Raw genomic sequence first — 24,750 nt, 5'->3', positions numbered from 1 at the left:
CATTTGCATAGCCCCGCGGGAGCTTATAGTAATGCTTGGGTACCAGAAGTGAAGTTGTTTTTCCTTTTTCTTAGGCATCCTGAAACTTCATGATCTTTTTGTTGCTGTTGTTACTGTTGCCTTATTCCAACTACTTGTCTGATGTCGAATGTGAATTCTTGTTGGAAATGCTGAAGTCTTGGCTGCTTTCAGAGTCAGTATCTCTCACTCTAGAGTAGCCTACTGGCCTTGCGAAGATTTTCCTGGTAGTGTACATTTCAAGGTGCATACCTCTTTGCCCAAACTATGATATGCTGCATGTGTTATAGCTCTTGAGCCCAGAGGTACTCAAGAGGTGGTTATTGGAAAGCACATCTGTGACCACGCTATCACTGGTTTGATTTCAGCCCATGGAGGGGCTGGGGGCCACACCTGGGGGTCAGAATCAAGCACCTCGACAAGTAGGTCTCTTGTGAAGGCCACGTGTTGGAGAAGAACCTTCCTCTGTTCCTGTTTCTTGTCTCGCTGTTCCATTTAGTCAGAAAGGAATCACTTAACCACTGCTGTTGAAGAGGCACAGAATGATCATTTTCCATAAGTGAACTCACGCTTACATGTAATGTGAATAAGACAAATGAAGGGAAAGTCTTGTGAAAGGAGACTGGCCATTGCCTCGGTGAGATGAGATTCTTCTAACATGTGGAACCTGTTTCTCCTCGTGTTCAATGCCCCTGTGGAGCTGCTGCAAGCAGGGGGCTGCTTTTGAAGTTGGTGGGAATCCTGATCTTTTCTATAGCACCACAGGCACCATATAAAGCTAGAAATACATACAGCCTCACAGAAAGAGGATCTGCACGACCTAGTGCGAGAATTTCAAATAATTTCTACCAAAGTAATTGGAACGGCCCCAACTCAAATTCCAGAGTCCCACGCTCTGGCCTTCCCATGATAACTTTTGAATCAAATCAAGCCACAGCCGTTTCGGAGCCTTCCATGGATGGGCAAAGCCACCGTGCCCTGTGCTTCAGGGAGAATGAAGAAAGCTAAGAAACGGTCCATCAGGGGAGACAAGCTAGTCTATGGAAGGCTCCCTAAGATGGAACTAAGGGGGACTTCCCTGGTGGTCCAGTGGCTAAGATTCCAGGCTTCCAATGCAGGGGGCACGGGTTTGATCCCTGGTCGGTTTGATCCCACATGCCACATGGCTAAAAAAAAAAAAAAAAAAAAAAGTTAAGACAAGGCAACATGTTGATTATCTAATGAATTTTGCAAGAGATGAGAGCTGCTCAGAGTTCTGGAGGACCCCTCATTTGACATCAGGGTGTGGGATAAGGTCTGGGGACTGAGGGGAGGTTAGGTTTAGATTTGTTGGGACAGGGGCTGCCCGCCGAATGGAGGAGAGTAAGAACAGCCAACACTTCACAAGCTTTTATTACGGGTCCTGGAACCGTGCCTTTTGTGCAGTATGGCCTCTAGCAGTAACCCCGTGAGACCGGTCCTATCTCGATTCAAACCCAGATCAGCAGATTTCCAAGCACGAGCTCTCACCCGCTGTGCAGGGCACATCCCCAGGCTTGCCCACTAGGATGACATCGTCTGAGCAAGGGGTAGAATGAAAACCCAGAAGGGAAACTGCGCTGGGTCGGAGGGCTCTGCTGAAAGGCAGGTGGCTTCAGAAGGTATTTGGGCAATGTGGGATCACTGAAATATGCCCCCAAGGGCGTGTTGGGCCAGGCCTTTTTATCTGATCTGGTGTGGAGTGTTGAAAAGAGAAGGGAGGGGCTTCAGTGATGCCCTTGTTTCCATACAATCCTAGGTAGCGTGGAAATCCTGTCTAATCTGTGGCCTGTTTACTGGAGATCCGCTGGCTACCTTCCTTTAGTCCAGATGTAATTTCTTTCACTTTTCAGCCATGTGTTTAAACACTGATTTTTACGGAAAGTGATTCTGTTCCCACCCTGTGATTATTCCATTGTCTCCCTGAGCCTACCATGGCCTTGGGGGTCTGAGCAAATACAGATGCCTCTTGCAGGAAGAGTGGTAATTAATATACCTTGTCCTTCACAAGATCCTGAAAAGGCCTGCGGGCCTAGAAAGGACCCCCATGTGGCCCAGGGCTGCAGAGGCCACCCCCCCAGAGGCATTTCCGGAGGCTCTGCCTTTGGGATGAGCTTTTACTGTTTTAAGCAGAACTGTTATTGCTTTGGCTTGTTGGGGTGTTTCTGAGGCAGCCTGGTACACTTGTTTTTATTATTTTTTCTTTTCCTATTTTGTCTGCCTAGCAATGCAATTGCAGAAAATTCTTTATGTTAAATTATTAAACAGTATTTTTTCATGCTTTTCTTTTGACATAGATGATAACCTGTGGTTAGATTTTATGTATTTCCAGGAATCTGTGTTCTACATGGTAGCTTACTGTAATGTAAATGAAGGCATAATTTGGTATGTAATGCTTATTTGTAGGATTTGGTGGGCCTTGGTTTCTACTCTCGTCCACTTCAGTAAGGAAAGATCTGAGCCATCCTGGTCCCTGGGAGGATTGGCCAGCAGTGGAATTTGGTCCTGCCTTAGGTGGATCCTTGGATGGGAGAAAACTACAAATGAGGGGCATTCCTGCTCGAGGGGTTTTAATTTAAAGTGACAGACAATATTTAGACAAATGTAGAATGCAAAATATTCTTCTACCTTGACTTGCTCTCTTTCTGAAATCAGAAATACTGGTAATTCAGAACCAATCCTCTTCCGATAATGAAAATGAAATCCTGTTTCCTTGTAAACTTTCTTTAAATGATAGAAAAAGGGATCTGCTTACTAAATATTTTCAAAACTATGCAGTAGGGTTCAGATACACACACACACACACACACACACACATATATATAGATATATATATACACACACGTGTGTGTGTGTGTGTGTGTGTGTGTGTGTGTGTGTGTGTTTCGGAGGGAGCTTGAAGATTATATAATTTCAGGGGCCATCTTTTAGAGAGTATACAGTCAGGCATGAAAACAAATATTTATTAAAATGAAAAAAAAAAGAATTCACAACAAATTACTTTAGCCTTGGAGTTAGTCCCTTTTTCTGAGTTCTTTTTAGGCGATTTATTGTTTATCACAATGCTTATACAGAAATACAGCCTTTTCCCAACCAGAAAGTTCTATCCAGCCATGCCACGCTAGCATTCAAAGGGGCTGCACAAGTGCCATTAGTTTTGTGGAAAATCTGCTTCTGCTGATTTTAATCTCTTCTGATGAAAAGATTAAAAAAAAAGAAGACCCCTCCCAACCCAGATTGTCATTTGTTCTATAGTCTATCATTTATATGGTTTTCTATGAGTTTCTATGGGTGCCTGAACAAGAATGATTTTTAAAACATTATATCTCAGTCCAGGTCCAACTTTAGATTTCAAATTTTTGCAAATTAAAACCTTTAGATTTTTCTTTTTTTGATTCAGTCTTAGTATCTGTTGGGCAGATTATTTTCTTTCCAAACAGATGGGGAAATTAAGTGTTACAAAATAAAAAAACTTAAGACCTCTTTTTTTAAAAAATTAATTTATCTATTTGTTTATTTTTGGCTGCATTGGGTCTTCGTTGCTGCACGTGGGCTTTCTCTAGTTGTGGCGAGCTGGGGCTACTCTTCATTGTGGTGCGTGGGCTTCTCATTGGGGTGACTTCTCTTGTTGTGGAGCATGGGCTCTAGGAGCACGGGCTTCAGTAGTTGTGGCATGCGGGCTTAGTAGTTGTGGCTGAGCACAGGCTCAGTAGTTGTGGTGCACAGGCTTAGTTGCTTGCGGCATGTGGGATCTTCCCGGACCAGGGCTTGAACCCCTGTCCCTTGCATTAGCAGGTGGATTCTTAAGCACTGTGCCACCAGGGAAGTCCCAAGACCCCTTTATTTTGATAATAACATATTTGTTAAAGTGCCTACTGAACTCATTGCCATATATGAGTTAATCATGTGACTGTGATCTTAGTACATTTGAATGTATCATTTACAAGGCAGTTATTTTTGGGGTTTTTTGAGATTTGTCTTTCTTCAGAGTAGCTACAGCAAACATTGTAAAGCCTGTGAATGTTATGTTTTCTCCATCCATCACAGGTCACATTTGCTTGTATGAAAGAATAAACACACAATGGTGGTCCTCTCCTTGGTTTTTGAATTTTTGTACACATGCCTTATACTATTTGCATACCCTGAGTGAGGGCATTTACACCAGCAGCGATGGAGCTGCAGCTGGGAGCTCTGCCCTTGGCATTTGCTACTCTGGGGTCAGCCACAGGTATCAGCCAGCAAACCGGGGGAACAGGCTTTGCTATGCTGAGCAGAATGGTGCGGAGGCTGCTTAAGGAACTATGCACGTGAATCACTGCACTGTGATTTCTCTGACCTGGGAGGCGAGCCTGGAAAACATCCTCTCACCCCCAAGAAAAAATACCTCCCGTGCCAAAAAAATCTTGTCACTTAAAGCAGAAGTCTTTAAGAGAGTGTGTTCCTTATGCTTCTCAAGGTTCTACTTTTCTACATCCTGATATTTTCCCTGCAGATACAGTAACAAAAATGGAGGATCTGTTGCTCAGTTATCTAGAAGCTGAATCTGCAGCACTGTGGAGAATTTCATGTTTCTAAAGGTGCTGAATGGCATTGTTTTGGCCTTTATTGAATTTGCTGTTTGAACCTGGCAGCTTCTGGTGTACAGTGCCTTTGGGATATGGGAAGGCCTGAGATTACTGCCAAGTGATCACAGCCCTCCCCGTGGATCTTGTTACCTTAAAGAAAATCCACTTGGGAGTTAAAAGTTGTACTTCTTTGCTTTTTGGTCATTTAATAACTTTATGTGAAGAATGAGTACCCCAAGTGCTGCTCTAGGTTGCTGTTAAAAGATGACCCTCCAGGGCTTCCCTGGTGGCGCAGTGGTTGAGAGTCCGCCTGCCAATGCAGGGGACACGGGTTTGTGTCCCGGTCCGGGAAGATCCCACATGCTGTGGAGCAGCTGGGCCTGTGAGCCATGGCCGCTGAGCCTGCATGTCCGGAGGCTGTGCTCCACTACGGGAGAGGCCACAACAGTGAGAGGCCCGCGTACCGCAAAAAAAAAAAAAAAAAAAGATGACCCTCCAAAATACTTGTTTTTCTGTGATACAGTTTTCCCAACTGGGAAGAAATGTTTTTATGAGTCAATCCCTTTTCTCCTTCAATTTGTGACATAATTGGTACCTTGTTAGTATTCTCATGAAGACATGTGTGTTGCACAAATACTACCCTCCATGCCTCCTTTATTTTTCTCTACATGAGTTGTCAACATCTGGCGTTCAGTCTGCCTGTCTCTTACCTCCCACCTCTGCTAAAATATAAGAACCACGAGAGCAGAGATTTCTTGGGGTGGGGGGTTGGGGTGGGATCTATATGTTTCAGTGTTGAATCCCCTGAGCCTAGAACAGTGTCTGACACATAGTAAGTGCTCAAAAAAATATTTGAATAAGTGAAGACACAGTTTTAAATTAGAGTTAACAATATTACATTTTCGCTCATATGGGAGAGGAGGATCTGTTTGCTTTCCCCTTTATATCAATTCATTCCCTACGTAAATACCAGAGCTTTCTAGATGTATCCAAGGCTCCCTTTCCTTTGTTGCATCAGCACTGACAAAGCTGGTACTTTCCGGTGCTGGGCTCTCACAGATGCCCACCATTGGTTATCCAGGTGTTGTTGCCTGGAAACATGAAATCAGACCCTGACCTGCCTGCAATTAAATAAGAACGCCCAGTGGTGCTATCAAATATGAGGGCTGGATAGACAGAGGGGTCTCCCTTCCAACACTTTGGTACTTCAAATACAATATTAATACATGACATTTTCTCAAGCTGTATCCTGTTTTGTAATGTTTTGAAACACTCACAAAATAGGCCTTGAACTTAGGCAAAAGTCCTCCAGTCTGCACTTTCTGGGAACTGGTTTTAATTCAGTCCTCTGATCCACAGCAATATTTTTAGCATGCCTCCCTGAAATTAGTTATGTCATTGACAAATTTCTGGTACAAATACTCTACTGCTTTCATCTTTAAAGAAACACAGATTTATTTTTCAGTAACTAACATCCAAGCTATATAGAGCTTTTTTCCCTCTGAAGTCTGTTTAAGTCTGACAGTGCAATGAACCTTTATTTTTGTTCTAACTTGAAAGTTTGGGGTGGGGTGGGTGAAGGAAGGAGGAGTAAGACATCTATCCATCCTCCCTCCCTTTTATAATCCGTTCATTCCAGGAGAGTAAAACGCGGGCGAGACTGCTTTTCTCAGTGTTTTTCTGTGTGACCTTGAATACATCCCTTTAATCTCATTGAGCAGCAGTTTTCATCTGTAAAATGAACATCCTTGTCCATCTCTGAAATTCTGTGACTGAGTCACATCAGCAGTATTGGTAATATAGGCATTAAAAAAACCAATGATGGATTCACTGTTGAAGATATGCAAGTGACTTTAGGCAGGTGGGAATCTACTTGGCAATTTCATTATGCCTTTTTATAAAAACACTTTTACGTTTTTTCTTTTTAGTTTGATCTTAAAAGCCATCTTCTAGATTTGAAGTTTTTACTTTAATGAACAAAAAATTCAAAAGGGGGACTTCCCTGGTGGTGCAGTGGTTAAGAATCCGCCTGCAAATGCAGGGGACATGGGTTTAAGCCCTGGTCCGGGAAGATCCCACATGCCGCGGAGCAACTAAGCCCGTGCGTCACAACTACTGAGCCTGCGCTCTAGAGCCCGCGAGCCACAACTACGGAAGCCCACGTGCCACAGCTTACGGAAGCTCACGCGCCTAGAGCCCGTGCTCTGCAATAAGAGAAGCCACCACAATGAGAAGTCCACGCACCGCAACGAAGAGTAGCCCCCGCTCGACACAACTAGAGAACGCTCGCGCACAGCAACGAAGACCCAACACAGCCAAAAATAAGTAAATTAAAACAAAACAAAAAAAGTTCAGGAGGGGAAAACATTCAAGAATGGCTCCATATGTAATTATTTAGGTATGAAAGAGAGATAAGGAGCTTCATAAATGTGGCCACAAAGTAACGTTTTTCTCCCCCTACATGGGAGGAGATCAGAATCATGTAATAGGGGTTGGTTCTGGCCCAGAATGAGTGTAAGATGTTGATAAGTGCCGTAAAGACTGTCAGTCAATCTTAAATTACTGCAAAGACTTACCTATAAATGGCTGTAATTTTGAGGCTACTCCAGGGCACCCATGAATAGGATGGATGCTCTGGCCCACTTGAGGAGGAGCATAGTAGGAGCATATTTATATTACTCTTTATAGAGTAAGATGAATCATGAACTAATTTTTACCCCATGGGGGAATGTATAGTTTAAAGTAAGCACAATAGCTAACGTTTATTATGCTTTTATTTATTTTTTAATTTATTTATTTTAATTAATTTATTTATTTATGGCTGTGTTGGGTCTTTGTTTCTGTGCGAGGGCTTTCTCTAGTTGTGGCAAGTGGGGGCCACTCTTCATCGCGGTGCGCGGGCCTCTCACTATCGCGGCCTCTCTTGTTGCGGAGCACAGGCTCCAGACGCACAGGCTCAGTAATTGTGGCTCACGGGCCTAGTTGCTCCGCGGCATGTGGGATCTTCCCAGACCAGGGCTCGAACCCGTGTCCCCTGCATTAGCAGGCAGATTCTCAACCACTGCGCCACCAGGGAAGCCCTATTATGCTTTTAGAATACACTCAGTAGTGCTGAGGCTAACCTTTATTTACACCTCAGAATAACATTAGCATGGGTAGTGTATTTATTCTCCCGTCAGTTGAAGCCCAGAGCCCAGAGATTTAAAAGAATATTTTACCCTGGCCACATTGCTATCAGAAGAACCAGAACTACAACTAGTTTTTCAACACTTTGGAATCTTCTTTAGACTAAACGAAAGATGAGAGTTCAGAGTCCTAAGAGGAACAGAAGAGTTGAACACAAGGCACTCACGAAAGAATTTGGAATCTATGCAGATACTTGACCAAATTTGGTAGTGAAACACCTTTTTGCTTATTTCCTAATTTTTAAAAGCTCACACTTTGACTTTAATCTGCTTGCTAATTTATATATTCCACGATTGGGAGTTGATCATGGTTTAGACTGCCTTGCATTTTTAATGGAAAATCGGAGGTATTGCTCTAAGGTTCAAAGTCCGGCAGTGCTGGACCACCCCGTGCAACCCCAAGCTGGATGTCAAATGTGCCTGCATTCTAACCGTGAAAGTAACAGAGGTTGTTGTAGAAGATGTGTAAAATGTAGGAAAAAATCAGGGCAGAAATTGCCCATAATTCCACTTGGCTTGGTTGGCTTTTGTTAGTCTTCTTTCTGGGCTCTTTTTTTCCTCACCCTCACTTATGTGCAGATATATATGCATTTGAGAAAGCAAAGCTAAGATTATATTGAATATATAGTTTATATACTGAACAAAGAGGTGTGTGGCTTTCTAAATCAATGTAAGCATTTCTCCTTGTCATTAACTGCTTCAAACATGTTGTTTTGCCAGATAGTCCACTGAAGAGTTAAATGTACTATTTTCCTAGTATTGGGACCCTTAGGTTCTTTAAATATTATATGTCCCAAGCAGTTAAATTTTCATACATAAATCTATACTTTCATTTGGTATAGCTAATAAAAGCAGAATTGCCAAAGCAAAAAATATAAAAACAAGTGAAATCAGTAAGAGGAGAAATAAACTTATTCTGCGTCATTTTTATTACTTGGATTGAGTTTTTAAATAATTTTCCCCTTGACTGGTTTTTTTTTCGTTTTTCTTTTTTTTGGATAAATTATCTTGTTAAGTGACTTTTAAATCCCCCTTAGCTTTTCTATTGTATTACAATAGTCCCTTTGAGGAGCTAGTCTTCAGATTATTTGTCTTGAGGATTTTGAATCAAAATAACCATGTCTACACAAACATGTCCAACTCAACTGGACCGTAAAATCCAATTAGCTGGTATTTGTCTGTGTTCATAGCAGAGCAGCAGAGACTTGAAAATACACTGAGCCCAGGAGAACCTGCCCAGTGCATTTAATTCAGTGTATATATTCATCTTCTTCATGGTTATTAGTTTGCAGCAGCTTCTAACTCAACCTACGATTATCTCTGAAGCATTTTAAAGGAGTAACAGTGCATAGATGCTCCTTTAGATCTCACCTGCCCTTTCCAGCCAGAGGAAAAGTGACCTCACTGGGTTTGGGTTTATCTTCCTCCGAGTGTAAAACGGGGGTGAAAAGAAAACGGAAGGATAGGGTGATGGACGGGGGCTGGATTTGGTGTGAGTCCAAGTCAACAGTTCCCGATGATGCTCAATTTTGGGTTAAATACTCACGCCTCCTTGCAAGAAGTTAATGAACATAGTGTCAGTGCTGATCCTGGTGTCTTGGTCCTTGTATTTGTCTTTTTTTTTTTTTTTTTTGCGGTATGCGGGCCTCTCACTGTTGTGGCCTCTCCCGTTGCGGAGCACAGGCTCTGGACGCGCAGGCTCCGGACGCGCAGGCTCAGCGGCCATGGCTCACAGGCCCAGCCCCTCCGCGGCATGTGGGATCTTCCCGGACCGGGGCACGAACCCACGTCCCCTGCACCGGCAGGAGGACTCTCAACCACTGCGCCACCAGGGAAGCCTGGTCCTTGTCTTTACTGCAGCGTTTGGTCCACTAGTCCAGCCTCCCCTGACTGCGAGGCTTCCTCAGCTCTCATCCTGAGTCACCAGTCTGTGAGTTGTGTCCGATGTTTCCACTATTTCCATCTCCTAATCCTCTGCACTCTGGGCTTCTGATGCCATTTTCTCCTTGATGGCCGCTAACCTCTGTCCGTTCTCAGATCCCTTCTTCAGATTCCTCTTCCTCAGGGTTCCAGACCTTTGACTTCACCTGCCTCATACCATTCCGATGATCTCAGAGATGCACGTGGCTGCTGCTGCCTTCCTTCATCCAACAGTGGGTGATGTAACTTTTGACTCCTTCCTCTCCTTGGTCACCACGGTTTCCATCAGTTTTATTTCTAGAGCATCTTCCTCCTCGTCATTACTGCCTGGTTACTTTTTCTAAATCACAGTTCAAAGTTTGTGCCACCAGCTCTGCTCTAAAACCTCCAGTGGTTCCCTGCAGCCTCCAGAACTCATACAAAATTCTTTTTTTTTTCTTAAAAAAACAGCTTTAATGAAATATTCACATACCATGCAATTGATCCATTTAAAGTATAATGTCTGGGACTTCCCTGGTGGCGCAGTGGTTAAGAATCCGCCTGCCAATGCAGGGGACACGGGTTCGAGCCCTGGTCTGGGAAGATCCCACATGCCGCGGAGCGGCTAAGCCCGTGTGCCACAACTACTGAGCCTGCAAGCCACAACTATTGAGCCCACATGTCACAACTACTGACGCCTGCACACCTAGAGCCCGTGCTTCACAACAAGAGAAGCCACCACAATGAGAAGCCTGTGCACCGCATCTAAGAGTAACCCTCACTCGCCGCAACTAGAAAAAGCCTGCATGCAGCAATGAAGACCCAATGCAGCCAAAAAAAAAAAAAAATATATATATATATATATATACATGTCAGTGGTTTTTAGTATATTCACAGAATTGTACCACCGTCACCACAATCAATTTTAGCACATTTTCATTTCCTCGTAAAGAACCCCCTTACCTGTTAGCAGTCTTTCCAACTCTTTGGTTCTGAGTAACCGCTAGTCCACTTTATGTCTTTATAGATTTGCCTGTTCCTAATGGAATTAAATAATATGACACTGTGTGCTCTTTTGTGACTAGCTTCTTTCACTTAGCAATATTTTTTCAGTGGTTCTCCATGTTATAACATGTACAGATAGTTCATTTCTTTTTGTTACTGAATAATGTTCCATTGGAAAGATAAACCAGATTTTATTCTTCCATGCATTAGTTGATGGACATTTGGGTTGCTTCTACTTTTATGCCTGCTATAAATAATGCTGCTGCCAATATTCTCGTGCAAGTTTTTGTGTGGACATAGGTTTTCACTTTTCTTGGGTATATATCTAGGAGTAGAATTGCTGGGTCATACGGTAAATCTATGTTTAACATTTTGAGGAATTGCCAGACTGTTTTCCAAAGCAGCTGCACCTTTTACATTCCCACTACCAACGTATGAGGGTCCAGTTTCTCCTTTCTTTGTTATATTATCTGTCTTTTTGATTACAGCCGTCCTAGTGAGTGTGAATTGATATCTCATTGTGGGGTTTGATTTGCATTTCCCTAATGGCTCATGATGTGGAGCATCTTTTCACGTGCTCATCAGTCATTTGTGTTACCTACCTTAGAGGAACGTCAACTCAGATCCTTCATCCTTTCTTTTTTTGGCCACGCCGCACAGCTTGTGGGATCTTAATTCCCTGACCAGGGATTGAACCTGGGCCACGGCAGTGAAAGCACTGAGTCCTAACCACTGGACCGCTGAGGAATTCCTGATCCATTATTTAATTGGGTTATTTGTTACAAAGTTCTTAAGATGTCATTCAAAGCCCTTCATGATCTGGCCTCCAATGTAATCTTTCTTGTCTCATTTCCAGTTATCACCTCTGTCCTCCCCTTCTCCTGGTCTCCCCAAGTAGACTCTGAGCCTGTAGCTATAAAGAACTCACTTATATTCCCTAAATGTCGTGTTCCGTCATGCCTTTCCGCATGGTCTTCCCTCTGTGGGACTGCCTTCCTCTGGGCCTCAGGTAGGGCTATCCCCTCACATCCTCCATCCTTTTAGAGGCTAGCAGAGATGTTACCTGCGGTGGGTTAAACTGGAGCGTGCCTACTTCTTCCTTTGGGTGTGTCTACCACCCAAGACTGAGCTCCCCGAGGTCAAGGACAGTATCCAATTGTATCCCTAGGGGCTTAGCATAATTAACATGGAGCAAGAGCTTGGTAAATATTTGTTGAATGAACCATGAAGTTTTGGGAAAACACGTTTTTTGTCATCCACCCATTGATGATATTGGTAAACATTTTCCCATCATTTTTGCTTTGGGTGATGACGTCTTCCTCTAAAAATTCTGATGTAACAAAAACAAGCAAATAGGGAATGAAAGTAGTAATCCAAAGAAAGTTGCCTGCATTGTACACTGACCTCAAGTCTGATCTTTACTCCAGCTTTTATCCTGATTGATGACCTTTCTTTGTAAATCCAAGACACACAGCAGCTTATCAGGCAGCCGTGCCACATGGCCTGTCCTTGATTACTCTTCAAGGTGGATGGAGGTCAAAGGAGGACTGTCTGCTAAGGGAGGCAACAACTTGCCAGGTGATCCCTTGCTCGGCCTCCTGGTTTATTTTTTTTTTTTTTTTTTTTTTTTTTTTTTTTTTTTTTATTTTTCTCTTCTCTGTTCTATTGGATATAGATTGATAAACCTAGTTTTATCAGGTTTTTTTTTTTTTTTTTATTTTTATTTATTTATTTTTGCTGTGTTGAGTCTTCGTTTCTGTGCGAGGGCTTTCTCTAGTTGTGGCAAGTGGGGGCCACTCTTCATCGCGGTGCGCAGGCCTCTCACTATCGCAGCCTCTCTTGTTGCGGAGCACAGGCTCCAGACGCGCAGGCTCAGTAGTTGTGGCTCACGGGCCTAGTTGCTCCGCGGCATGTGGGATCTTCCCAAACCAGGGCTTGAACCCGTGTCCCCTGCATTGGCAGGCAGATTCTCAACCACTGCGCCACCAGGGAAGCCCTCGGCCTCCTGGTTTAAACCACCACTCCAAGAATATCAAACGGGCCGTGTCACTGTCTTCACCAATGTCTTGAAAAGAAACAGAAAGTTTACGCACCAAAGCTGAATAACGATACATTTACCTTTTTAAATGCTGTTGTTGTTGCTTAATTTTATTTTTTATTTATTTATTTTTGGCTGCGTTGGGTCTTCGTTGCTGCACACGGGCTTTCTCTAGTTGCGGCGAGCGGGGACTACTCTTCATTGTGGCAAGCGGGGGCTACTCTTCATTGCGGTGCGCGGGCTTCTCACTGCAGTGGCTTCTCTTGTTGCGGAGCATGGGCTCTAGGTGTGCGGGCTTCAGTAGTTGTGGCTCACAGGGTCTGGGCATGCAGGCTCAGTCGTTGTGGCGCACGGGCTTAGTTGCTTCGCGGCACGTGTGATCTTCCGGGACCAGGGATCGAACCCATGTCCCCTGCATTGGCAGGCAGATTCTTAACCACTGCGCCACCAGGGAAGCCCTGGACCTCGCATTTGTAACTAGTGATGTTTCTTCCATTCACCTCAGGCGAACAGCTGATGCCTGTCCTATTGTTAGAATTTGGACTTTTTAGAAAGGAAAGGAGCTGGTGGCGCAGCCAAGCAAGGTGAGAATCAACAGATGCACCCAGAACTTGAATATGTGTATTTCAGGCGGCATCGGATGATAGCCATCTGTGATCCCCAACTGCTGGTGCTGAGAAATGATGCAGAGCTGGGAGGTCAGATCCCGGAGGTAGCCCAGGCCGATACACACGCTTGGGAAGGCTGTAGACCACTCATTTAATGTAGAGTGGTCTACATTAAATGCAGCCTTCAGGGTCGGCTTTATCCATGATTTGCACAGCTAGGACTCTCGAGGGTTGGGGGTGGGGTGGCGGCAGAGAGGAGTGTGGAGCTGTCCGGACCCCTTAACTCTATGGACTGCACAGGGACCATTAGCACCAGCAACGTTTCACACACGCCAGACCCTCACTGTAATTGAAGCAATTTGTGAACCAAAGTGAAGGCTCTGCTAGGGAAGATAAAGGTTAGGAAACTGCTAAGTGGCTCACTCTGGGAATCAGCTCCCAGGCCTCAGGACTAGGCGCATCACTCCCTGTTCCCACTTGGACGTATGGCCAGGCTGGGTGTTCGCTGGAACATGAGGGAAATCCAATCTATGGAGGCTGAACTGATTTCTGTAACAAGGTCTGTTTGCCAGAAACGGTGCCGCCTTAACCTAGGCCTGATAGGGTGCGTAGCGCCCCCTGGTGGCCAGAGGGAGCAACTACGTGCCATGCCAGCCAACACGTCTGTCCTCATTAGCATTTTCTTTTCTTTTCTTCTTCTTCTTTTTTTTTTTTAAATTCTTGGCCGCGTTGGGTCTTCATTGCTGTACGCGGGCCTTTTCTAGTTGCAGCAAGTGGGGACTACTCTTCGTTGCGGTGCACAGGCTTCTCATTGCTGTGGCTTCTCTTGTTGTGGAGCATGGGCTCTAGGCACACGGGCTTCAGTAGTTGTGGCACGTGGGAGTAGTGTGGCTCGCGGGCTCTAGAGTGCAGGCTCAGTAGTTGTGGCGCACGGGCTTAGTTGCTCCACGGCATGTGGGGTCTTCCCGGACCAGGGCTTGAACCCGTGTCCCCTGCATTGGCAGGCGGATTACTAACCACTGTGCCACCAGGGAAGCCCTTATTAGCCTTTCTTGATAATTCTGTTCCCCTCTCCCCTCCTCTTTCCTGTGCCCACTCTGGTCCACTCCAAGCCCCTCACCTTCCTCCCTGCTCCCGAGCAATGATGAACAAAATTTTCACTGCCTGAAGAAAAAAAGCAATAGTAAACCTTTCTTTTGTTTACTTAGGGGGAGAGCCTGTGCTAATGGGGTCAGACAGGCAAGGCATGAAGAGATAAAGAGAAAAAGGATGAAAAAAGAAACAAATCCAGGAGGGCCTAAATGGAAATAGTGTGTCAAAATCGTAAGAACCCCCCAACTTATCACTTATCCTGTGCCTTTATATAGAACAAATCTGAAGTTTCAGTGAAAAAAATATTTTACAAATTTAGGGCTGCTTGAAAATTTCTGAACTTTAAATGTCGGCTCTCACTGATTGTCATGCTGTGTGCCTGTATGTTAGAGATGCCATAGTGTCTCTAAATTGGAATACGGCGTAGTTTGATCTGAAAGTTTAACTAACTTCTACCATGGCTTGGAGGGGGGCGGGGAGGGGCGGGGAACAGACGTAATGCTCATGTATTTGGACTTTGAAAAAGGTGCCTGGACCAAGTGTTGAAGACACATGTTCGCCTTGTAACAGCCCTTCTCAGAGAGTTCAGGAAACAGGACAGCTGAGGGTTGCCAACCCCAGATCAGTGCAGAGTGTGTGCCTGTGTGAGAAGCAGGTGGTGAAAATATAAAAAGCTATAGGTACTAAAAAGGAAACAGCATTTTTGCACCTCATCAGCCTCTAAACAAGCATAAGTGTACGGAACACAGTCTTTTTTTTTTTTTTTTAATGGCAGTGGGATTTAATATCTGTGTGGTTATTTCCTTTAAGTAATATTAAGAGCTAAGAGACAGAATTAAATCGGTGCCAGGAATGAAGTAACCGTTTAGATAAAATGCCGCTGACTCTGGTCTTATTCACCCCAGCAACTCGGAAACCCTCCCTGGGTCTCTCTGCAGAGCCTTACTGACCATGAACAGAGGCCAGCTACAGGGAGGGCTCCTTTCCTTTAAAACGAAACACATGACTGGAGAGCGCCGAGCCCAGTCCCGGAGCGCAGGGAGGGCGGGCCAGCCCCGGGCCCCCAGCCCGCCGGCCCGGATGAGTGGGTGAGTCCTCGCATAATTAGCCAGGGAAATGCAGCCTCAGTCCGCTTCTGGCTGCAGCTCCGCAGGCACCTCTGGCTCTCCCTGATCTTCCGAGGGTGGCCTGGCGCTTCGTTCTTGCGGATCACAGCGTAGACTGCCGGGGGGAGGGGGTGGGGGGGCGGGGGAGGGGCAACGGCAAGACCCCGTGCGGCCCCAGCCAACCGCCCGAAGAGGCCGAGGGCGGCCGCTCTCCCCGCTCGGAGTGCGCCGTCCAACATGCTGATCGGGATCATCACCATCACAGGTAAGGCGGAAGCCGGGTCAGCTGTGTCCTGCCTCCGGGGCAGGTGGAGGAACCTGCATCTGGACACGGGCGGGTCGGGGGCCGCAGGGCAGCGGCTGGACATCCTGATGGGCGTTTAACGCTCTCACTGTGCTGACTTTTTGATCAGAAGATCATTTTTTTGGCTCAGCAGGCACCAAGCAAACCCAACGTTTTCTTTTTGCCTCTGCAGGAATCTTCCTGACCCGGGCCCGGGGAGACCTGGAATGCATTTTGTGAGGGGTTGCACCTTTTCCTCTGGTGGAGGGGAACGACAGCCCCACCCCAACAGATGCATGTTAGATTGGGGTGAATTTGAAAAGAGGTTGTGAAAGCCTAATTCCTTGCTATAGTCATTAAAAAAAGGTAAATTCCTGTTGTTGAGAAATTGCAGTATTTGACATTTTGACCTGTTTATTAAGAACTGGCAATGAAGGTACACTTGGCCATTTAGGGGATGAAAATGTTAGCTCTGGTTTGTGTGGTGGGGTTTTTTTTTTTTTTTTTTTTTTTTTTTTAGGCGGGGGGAAGTAGAAAGGGATAGCTTTATTGCTTTGGCCGGCGAAAGGGGACACATCAGGTCTTGCCTTGAAAAACTGTCCCAACCCGGGACAGAAATTGATGAGGAGCTTTATAAGGATACTTCAGGGGCGGGGCTGCTGACAAGATGAGAGTGTGCACGGGGTCTCAGGTGGTTGGTCTCCTAATCTTGAGGAGCTTCTCTGGTTCCTTCAGTCTGGCCTCAGATGGTTTCTTGGCTGCTCTGATTAGCAGCTGTTCAAATCCACCCTTTGGAACTCAGGGAAGGTCCTGGAGGCTGCAGTCTTGCCTGGTTTCAGGGCTTAATGAAGCTCAGGTTCTTGATGTCTCATCGCAGAAAGAATTCAGTGAGAGACAAGGTGATAGGTAAGAGGATTTATTTAGAGAGAAACACGCTCCACAGGACAGAGTGTGGCCCATCTCAGAAGGTGAGAAAGGCCTGTGTGGTGGTTCTCTTAAAGCCATAGTTACTGTAAAATTGGTGACTAACAGGCAACAGTATTTGGGCAGTGAATAATAAAAATGTATGTTTCTTGAGCTTCCCTGGTGGCACAGAGGTTGAGAGTCCGCCTGCCGATGCAGGGGACACGGGTTCGTGCCCCGGTCCGGGAAGATCCCACATGCCACGGAGCGGCTGGGCCCGTGAGCCATGGCCGCTGAGCCTGTGCGTCCGGAGCCTGTGCTCCGCAACGGGAGAGGCCACAACAGTGAGAGGCCCGCGTACCCAAAAAAAAAAAAAAAGGATTTTTCTTAAGCTTGCTTTCTAGAAATCTGGCTGTTGAGTGTGAATGATAATATTTAATACCTACCTCCAGCAAATAAGTTACAGACATCAAACTTGTGGAATGTACTCAGAGCCCCTCTTGCTTGTCATTTGATCTTCTCACGCTGATGTACTGTAGCCTGAATCCTTAGGAACCTGCGTGTTTTCTCCTCCTTTCTGCCTTTGCCCCCATCAGAATTAAACTCCATTTGCTAATTTAGGTTTATAAGACCAGCTCTTCTCTAAATATTTGAGATCTTTGTTCTCCAAATACATGTTTTCTTAAAAGGGCAGTATAGAATTTCTAGGACTTAAAATTTTTCTCCGTATCTCTCACTTCCTATAGATGAGCTTGTTTACTTTGAAATTTCCTTAAAATTCCTTCCCCAAGTTAACTCAACTTGCCTTTCTACCCTGTACCTAGCGTGAAAATTTACATGATACCTAGAAAGTATTATTAGACTACACAAAACTTAAAAATTAAAAACACAAAATTCATTTTTTCCCCAGATCATTAATTTTTCTATGAATGAGATATATAAATGCTCAGCCCTGAGATAGCCTGCCTGGGAGTGTGGTTTGTGCGGTGTCACAGCTGGGGGTGGGGCTTCTATGGTCATGACTTTTTCTGGGTGCTTTTTGTGTACAGTATGATCTTTATTATATTCACTATTTGATGAGTTTAGCACATGCTCAGTTTCTTATGGGAAAGGAAGGTGGTCCTTTTTAAGCAGAAGCTGAGTTAACAAACTTGGGATACTTGGGGGCTTTAGAAAATTGGTTCAGATAATCCTAATGAGATGCTAAATGAATGGAAACAGTTGCAAGGGCTGTCTAATTTTTAAGGCAGCTTTAAATAATTGGATCAATTGCTTTCTGAGTTTTATTACAATGTTGATATGAAGAATGTGGCAAAATATTGTGTTTTTTCCTGGTAAAAAGAAAGTGTGCAGAAAATCTTAAACTCCAAAAAGTTTACAGCAAATAAACATTTCATAATGGAAGAAGTAAAAATTAAAAAGGAGTTTCAACCATCTTTTTTTTTTTTCCTCTGCAAGTTATTCTGATGAGGAAGATTTACAATCAATAGTCTTTAAATAACTGGTCAGAATCTTGAAAAGCAATGAAGGCTTTTGAAATTGGCATTCAGGATTAATTGAATAGCAAAGGTTTTTTTGTAACTCTGGGATTGCTCATTTAAATAATGTAGGAGAGGGACTTCCTGACAGTTCAGTGGTTAAGACCCCGCGCTGCCAATGCAGGGGGCCTGGGTTCCATCCCTGCCAATGCAGGGGACCTGGGTTCCATCCCTGGTCGGGGAACTAGATCCCCCCATGCTGCAACTAAGAGCCTGCGTGCCACAACTAAAGATCCCGCATGCAGCAACTAAGATCCAGAGTAGCCTAAATAAATAAATAAAAATATTTTTTAAATAAATAAATAAATAATATAGGAGAAAGTTATTCTCGGCTGCTTTAGTAGGACTGCCTTATGTGAGAATGTGTTTCAGTTTCACAATTAATAGGAAGGAAGCAGGATTGATGACATTTTTGTAGAACTGCTTATGAATGAGTTTTCATTTTGTAAAGCAGGGGAAAGCTGTCACCTAATACTGACCATTATTCTGCCCTCCTCAGACCCTGTGCGCACAACCCCCTGGAGTGAATACAGCAGACCTTCAAGTAGGAGATGATTTATTATTCACATCACATTCTGTTGCCTTTCCTGAAGTCTTCCCCTCACATCATGTTAGCAGTAGCTTAGTTTAAAAACTAGAAAGTAAGTAATTGGACACGATGATGAAAGAGGTATCCCCTCCCCACCCATGTATCGGTGGCATACCAGCAAAAAAATACCACCTTTTTGAATTAGGAAAATATCTTTCCTGTTTTCCCTAACTCACACACAGTATTGAGACAAAATATAGAGTTATTATGAGGAATTAGTGCAACAGTATTCTTTATCTCTAAAGTAAACTGGGAAGAAAGAATCCTCCAATATTCACAAAAGTTCTAGATGATTGATAATGCACTTCTTTATGCAAATCACTTTACAAGATTAAAAAAATCCCCCCCACATGGCTGCTTCTCTCTGCCGTGCAGGCAGACTAGTTATCATGGGATTTGTGAAACCTGAAATTAATACCCTCACAACTCTGGCCCAGTAACTGCCGTGTACCGAGTGCCCACTCTGAGGTGGGCATTATCATGATTTCCCACAAAAATCCTGCAAGAAGTGGTTTTTTAACCCCCTTTATAACATGAAAACTAAGCTTCTCTTGGTGTTCCACAGCTACTAAAAGCACAGCTGTAGAGTAGCTTGTAAAGGACCTCTTTCTCGTTGTGTAATGGATGCTGATACTGATTTCGTGGTGCCCACATTTTTACATGCCTGCCCAGGTGTATAAGGGACCACGGGACATCACTATCAAGGCCAGGCCCAATGATAAGCATCACCTGTATGCTCCTGTGTGGGGTTTTGCTTCTCTGAGTTTCAACCCCAGTTACACATCTCCCCTTGGAGGTTTCGTGGTTGATCAGCATTAGAATGAGAATAGTTGGTTGGGTGTGTAAGATATAGAGATGGATTTAGAATGTGGAGAATTCCTGGAAAAATTTCAGGGCAATGCTGCAAATCACGGGGGAAAGTTAACCAGTTCCAGATGTCACAGCAAGCAGCCCCAATTTGTGTGGGGAACGGAGAGCATGGGTTATACTAAACGGAAAAAAAAATCAATGTTATAGCTGTTTACAATATTGCACTCTTTATCCGACAAATATATCTAAGTTTGGATAAAAACATTAACATTTTGTAATCTATAATATGACATATTCCTTAAAAGTTTTTTTTCTTTTAAACCTCTAAAGTAAAAGAAAACAAGTCATACTTTTATCTCTTAATCGCTGAGTATTTGGAAGGGTGAGAAAAGAATGCTGATCTTGCAGCTTTTGGACCCACAAATGGTTGTTGCATTTTGTGGAGCTTAGGAGCAGGGTGTCTGCATGGGAAGCAGGGTTCAGTACAGGACCTTTAACCTCTTGTGATCATGGACCCTTTGGGACTTGGGAGGTGGAGGATTATGAAATTGTTCACAGGGAAAATGTATATTTGCCCATACTCATAGATCTCTTGTGCTTGATTTTATAAATTGGGATTGACTGGACATTTATCTGCAGATAAGCATAGTTTAGTAGACGATAACACTGAAAAAGGAAAAGCTTTGACAATTCTCTTCCAAAGTAGAATTTCTGTCCACGAAATGCTTTCAAGTTTTGGTTTCTTTCAACATTACTGAAGATATAACTATTCGTATATTTTCACATTTATTTGACTTCATTAATGTTCTGTAGGTTTTTTTAGCCTTGGAAGGGCTTGTTAAGCTGTTCAAAATATTAAACAACTCATAGGTTATTACTATTACAGATATGCTATAAGTTTTCCTATTACGTAGTACCTGAGGATAGTTTATACTTTTAAAAGTAAAAATATAGGGGCAGAAAGTATGTACTACCAACTGTCATTTTTCTTCTCCGTTTCACTTTCCACACTTTTTTCTTTAAGGAGACCTTTCGGGACTTCCCTGGCAGTCCAGTGGTTAAGACTCCGCATTTCCACTGCCGGGGGGCCAGGGTTCGATCCCTGTTTGGGGAACTAAGATCCCACAAGCGGCGTAGTGTGGCTAAAAAAAGAAAAGAAAAGGAGACCTTTCATTTGTCTTAGAAAAACAGAAAGACAAACAGAAAGCTTATTCAAAGTCTTTGATAAAACTTCAGAAGCTGCACCATCACTTCACCCGTCACTCGCCTTTATCTTTTCTGCATCTATAAAGCTGTATGTCCACGCTAAAGAGGCTCCTTCTGGGGCATATGCAGAAAATTAAGTGAGTGAAAGCACTTCCTATGTCATTTTTAAATCATCTTTTTCTTTTCCAAGTAATGTTTCCAACATAGTAACACTCACTCACAAAGGCATATGACTAGAATCTCCTCCCAGAAAAAGGGACTAGAAATATTTGGTTTCTATGTTGATGTTTATTTACGAAGCAAGACTTACGATGTTGATGCCACTAACGGTTTTAGTGGAAAACCATGTTGACACAAATCACGTGTCCAGGTGAGACTACGTTTAGGGTGCTGCAGATGAGTGTGGGGATCCTTGCAAGAACTGTAGTATTTTCTCGCCCTTTGGAGTGTCTGTGGGGCAGGGAGAGGACCAGTGACGAGCAGGACTGCATGAAGATGAAGCATTTGCTGGTTCCACCCCCTAGAGCTTTCCCAGTTGACACATTGACCGACTCCCTTTCCCAACCTTTTGGCCATCTTGGATGCCTCGGGAGAATGTGGAGTTTCTAGGTAAACCTCAGCATCACTGAATATGGGAGCACTGTGTTTGGACTTTATGGGTATTTGAGAAACTTGCAGGATGAATAGCAGCGTTCTGCAAAATGGCTGGATAATTCAAAGACCCCACATGAGGGATAATTATACATTGTATCAGAAAGGCCCACCCTAAACCAGTTATTTTGTGGAAGGGCTTTTTGGATGCCAAGAAAGTGCATCCCCAAATCAGTGATGCCTAGATGATCAAGCTTTTTGATTTTCCTCTTCCTATCCAATTGGACAAATCTAAGGCAGACAGCAATTCCATAGGGAGCTGATGTGTCAGAGTACAGCAGAGGAGGTTTTGAAGTCATTAAAAGTAAATGTATTAATGAAGTGCTTGTAAGTGTGGTTGTGAGTAGGTTCTGCTATGCTAAGTCCAAACAGGTGAACACTGGACTATCTTCCCTGAAAGCCGTCTCCACCATTATTATCTGCTTCCTGTCACTCACCTGCTTCTTCCACTCCCAACAGCTGAACCTGCTGGCGTGGTCCGCTCCTCCCTGCCACCCCACATTTTTTGGCTGTTCTTTTTTCTTTTTTTTTTTGGTAAGTTGATTATAATCTCATGGATTATAAGCTGTATTGTTACATTTTTACACTGATATTTATTTATTTAGCTGTTCTTTTATGCATTTAACAGCCTCCTTGTTTGCTCACCAAGCTAAGATCTTTTTTTTTTTTTTTGCGGTACGCAGGCCTCTCACTGTTGTGGCCTCTCCCGTTGAGGAGCACAGGCTCCGGACGCGCAGGCTCAGCGGCCATGGCTCACGGGCCCAGCCGCTCCGCGGCATGTGGGATCTTCCCAGACCGGACGAACCCTCGTCCCCTGCATCGGCAGGCGGACTCTCAACCGCTGCGCCACCAGGAAAGCCCCAAGCTAAGATCTTTGAACTCACCTAGAATCTGCATGCAGACAGCTCATAGAAACACCTTTAAAGAGCTTTCTGCTAGCCACAAACTGGAACGTGGGTGGGAGGGATGATGGTCTGGGAGTCTCTGCCTTCAGCCGGAACCTGGGAAATGTGGGGTGATTTTGCTGTACTGTGTACAGTTGGGCTGGGAAAGCAGGGTAAGGGGAGGAAGGGAGTTCCAGACAGAAAGGGCTCATCTACGTGTGACCTTAACTTGGTCCAAAATCGGGGAAAAGGATCTAGATCTGGGTGCAAATAAAGAAGAGAGCAGATAGGGAGCTAACTCAGATGCCCATGTTCCCCCTTGAAGTGTTTATGCTGGGAGTCGAAGAGATAAAAACAGGTGCGATATGACTTTACAGAACTTGAAAGAGCACCTAAACTGTATGTATTGATGGGTTTCTGCAGCGTCTTGTGGTGTCTCAAGGCTGCCAGGTCTGGAGAGCTGAAGGCTGCTCAAGACTGCCCTCTTCTGTTCAAACACTCCTTCCCGGGTTTGGACAGTGACTTTATACATGTGAGTGTGATAATGAAAAATTGGAGCAACATAAATTGTCTAAAAACAAGGGGACATAAAAAGAAATTATGCAACCAGTATTTCATAGTTTTGAAGACTGTTAGATAATTTATCCAGAAGAAAGTACAGATATTAATAGCCGTTATCATTGGACATAGTCTTTATGGATGTTATTCCCAATTTTCTGTATTTTTAAATCTTCTACAATTCATATAGATCACCTTTGGAATTGGTAAAATGTAATTAAAAGGAAGTATTTCTGTTCTGAGGAAAACAGTGAAGCAAAAAAAAAAAAAAGCCTTTCTAATGGCTTTTGTTTTATTTTTATTCTAGACTGCCTGCTGATGTTTTACCCTCCTAACTAGCCTTTGCTAGTAGTGGAGGGGACCTATGTTATAGGTGAGGGCACTAAGAACTGAAACTTCAAGAGATGTGCCCAAGGGCCCAGTGCTAGTAGGTGGTGCAGCTGAAATTTAAACACCAGTCTGTCTCTAGAACTTCTGGTCTTTAATCTTCTTCCTTTCTACCTGAATTCTGTCTCTTCTTTGAGGGGTAGGGGAAGAGTTTTTCTGTTATTTAATTCATTGATAAAAATTTGTTTTATGGTATATAATGTGAGGCAAAGAGCCACTAAAATCAGGTAGGGTGAATCATTACCCTCTCCATTTTTGTTGTTCTCTATATTTTCATTAGTCATCTGCACTTGTTCATTCTTCTGATTGATTGTTTAAAACAATAACCTCAAACTTAGAGGAAGTAGCAAAAATAAAAATGGTACAGGGCACATGATGTACTCTTCACCTAGATTCATTTCTTAACATTTGCCTCATTTGCTTCATTATTTACTCTCTCGCTCTATGTTGGAAAACAAAACAAAATAAAAAACCAACATACAGGTTCCTGTTATGTCTTATGTAGGCATGAGATGTGGAGCTTTCTGAATCATCTGAGGAAAGGTTATGTACATCATGGTCCTTCACTCTTAGATGCTTCAGTGTGTATTTCCTAAGAATAGAGATATTTCCTTTCGTAATCATAGTCCCATTATCAATGTCAGATATTTACATGATCACAATACTTATTTTATAATCTACCATTCCTTTTTCAATCTTGTCAGTTATCTAATAAGGTCCTTTTTAGCATTCTCCCCTTGCATTGCAAGATCCATCCTCAGGTCAGGTATTACGTCATAATCTGTTTAGCCTCTTTTAATCTGGAACATCTGTATAACCTTTGTCTTTTAGATATTGTCATGTTCAGAGCATATAGTTCTCTTTCCATTTCTACCACACTCCTTATTTTGTGTTTGTTTTCTCCTAATTGAATTTAGGTTGTGCATTCTTAGCCGCAGATGACATTGTTTCCTTCTCAAGGTATTGTACACAATGTCCATCTGTCCCTCATAGGTTGATGTTGAGCTGTTGTCCGATTTTACCACCCTTTCGACTATTAGGCATGTAAATATCCAGCCCAACTCCCCCCCTCCCCCATTTAGCACCCATTGATTCTTTGTTATTTATTTATTTATTTACGGCTGAGTTGGGTCTTCGTGGCTGCATGTGGACTTTCCCTAGTTGCGGCGAGCGGGGGCTACTCTTTGTTGCAGTGCAGTGGCTTCTCTTGTTGCAGAGCAAGGCTCTAGGGCTCGTGGGCTTCAGGAGTTGTGGCATGTGGGCTCAGTAGTTGTGGCGCACGGGCTTAGTTGCTCCGTGGCATGTGGGATCTTCCCGGACCAGGGATCGAACCCGTGTCCCCTGCATTGGCAGGCGGATTCTTAACCACTGAACCACCAGGGAAGTCCAGCACCCATTGATTCTTGC

At 43.9% G+C, this 24,750-nt stretch overlaps 1 protein-coding gene across 1 annotated transcript in view; it reads left to right on the top strand.

Annotated features, from left to right (window-relative positions):
• AKAP12 (A-kinase anchoring protein 12) overlaps positions 1 to 24,750 on the top strand; it is a 97,668-nt gene that overhangs the window by 55,110 nt on the left and 17,808 nt on the right. The gene's annotated exons all lie outside the window — the stretch shown is intronic.

This window comes from Mesoplodon densirostris, chromosome 12 (assembly GCF_025265405.1).
Source record: "Mesoplodon densirostris isolate mMesDen1 chromosome 12, mMesDen1 primary haplotype, whole genome shotgun sequence".
NCBI classification, from domain to species: domain Eukaryota; kingdom Metazoa; phylum Chordata; class Mammalia; order Artiodactyla; family Ziphiidae; genus Mesoplodon; species Mesoplodon densirostris.
This window is presented reverse-complemented; position numbering and strand designations above follow the sequence as displayed.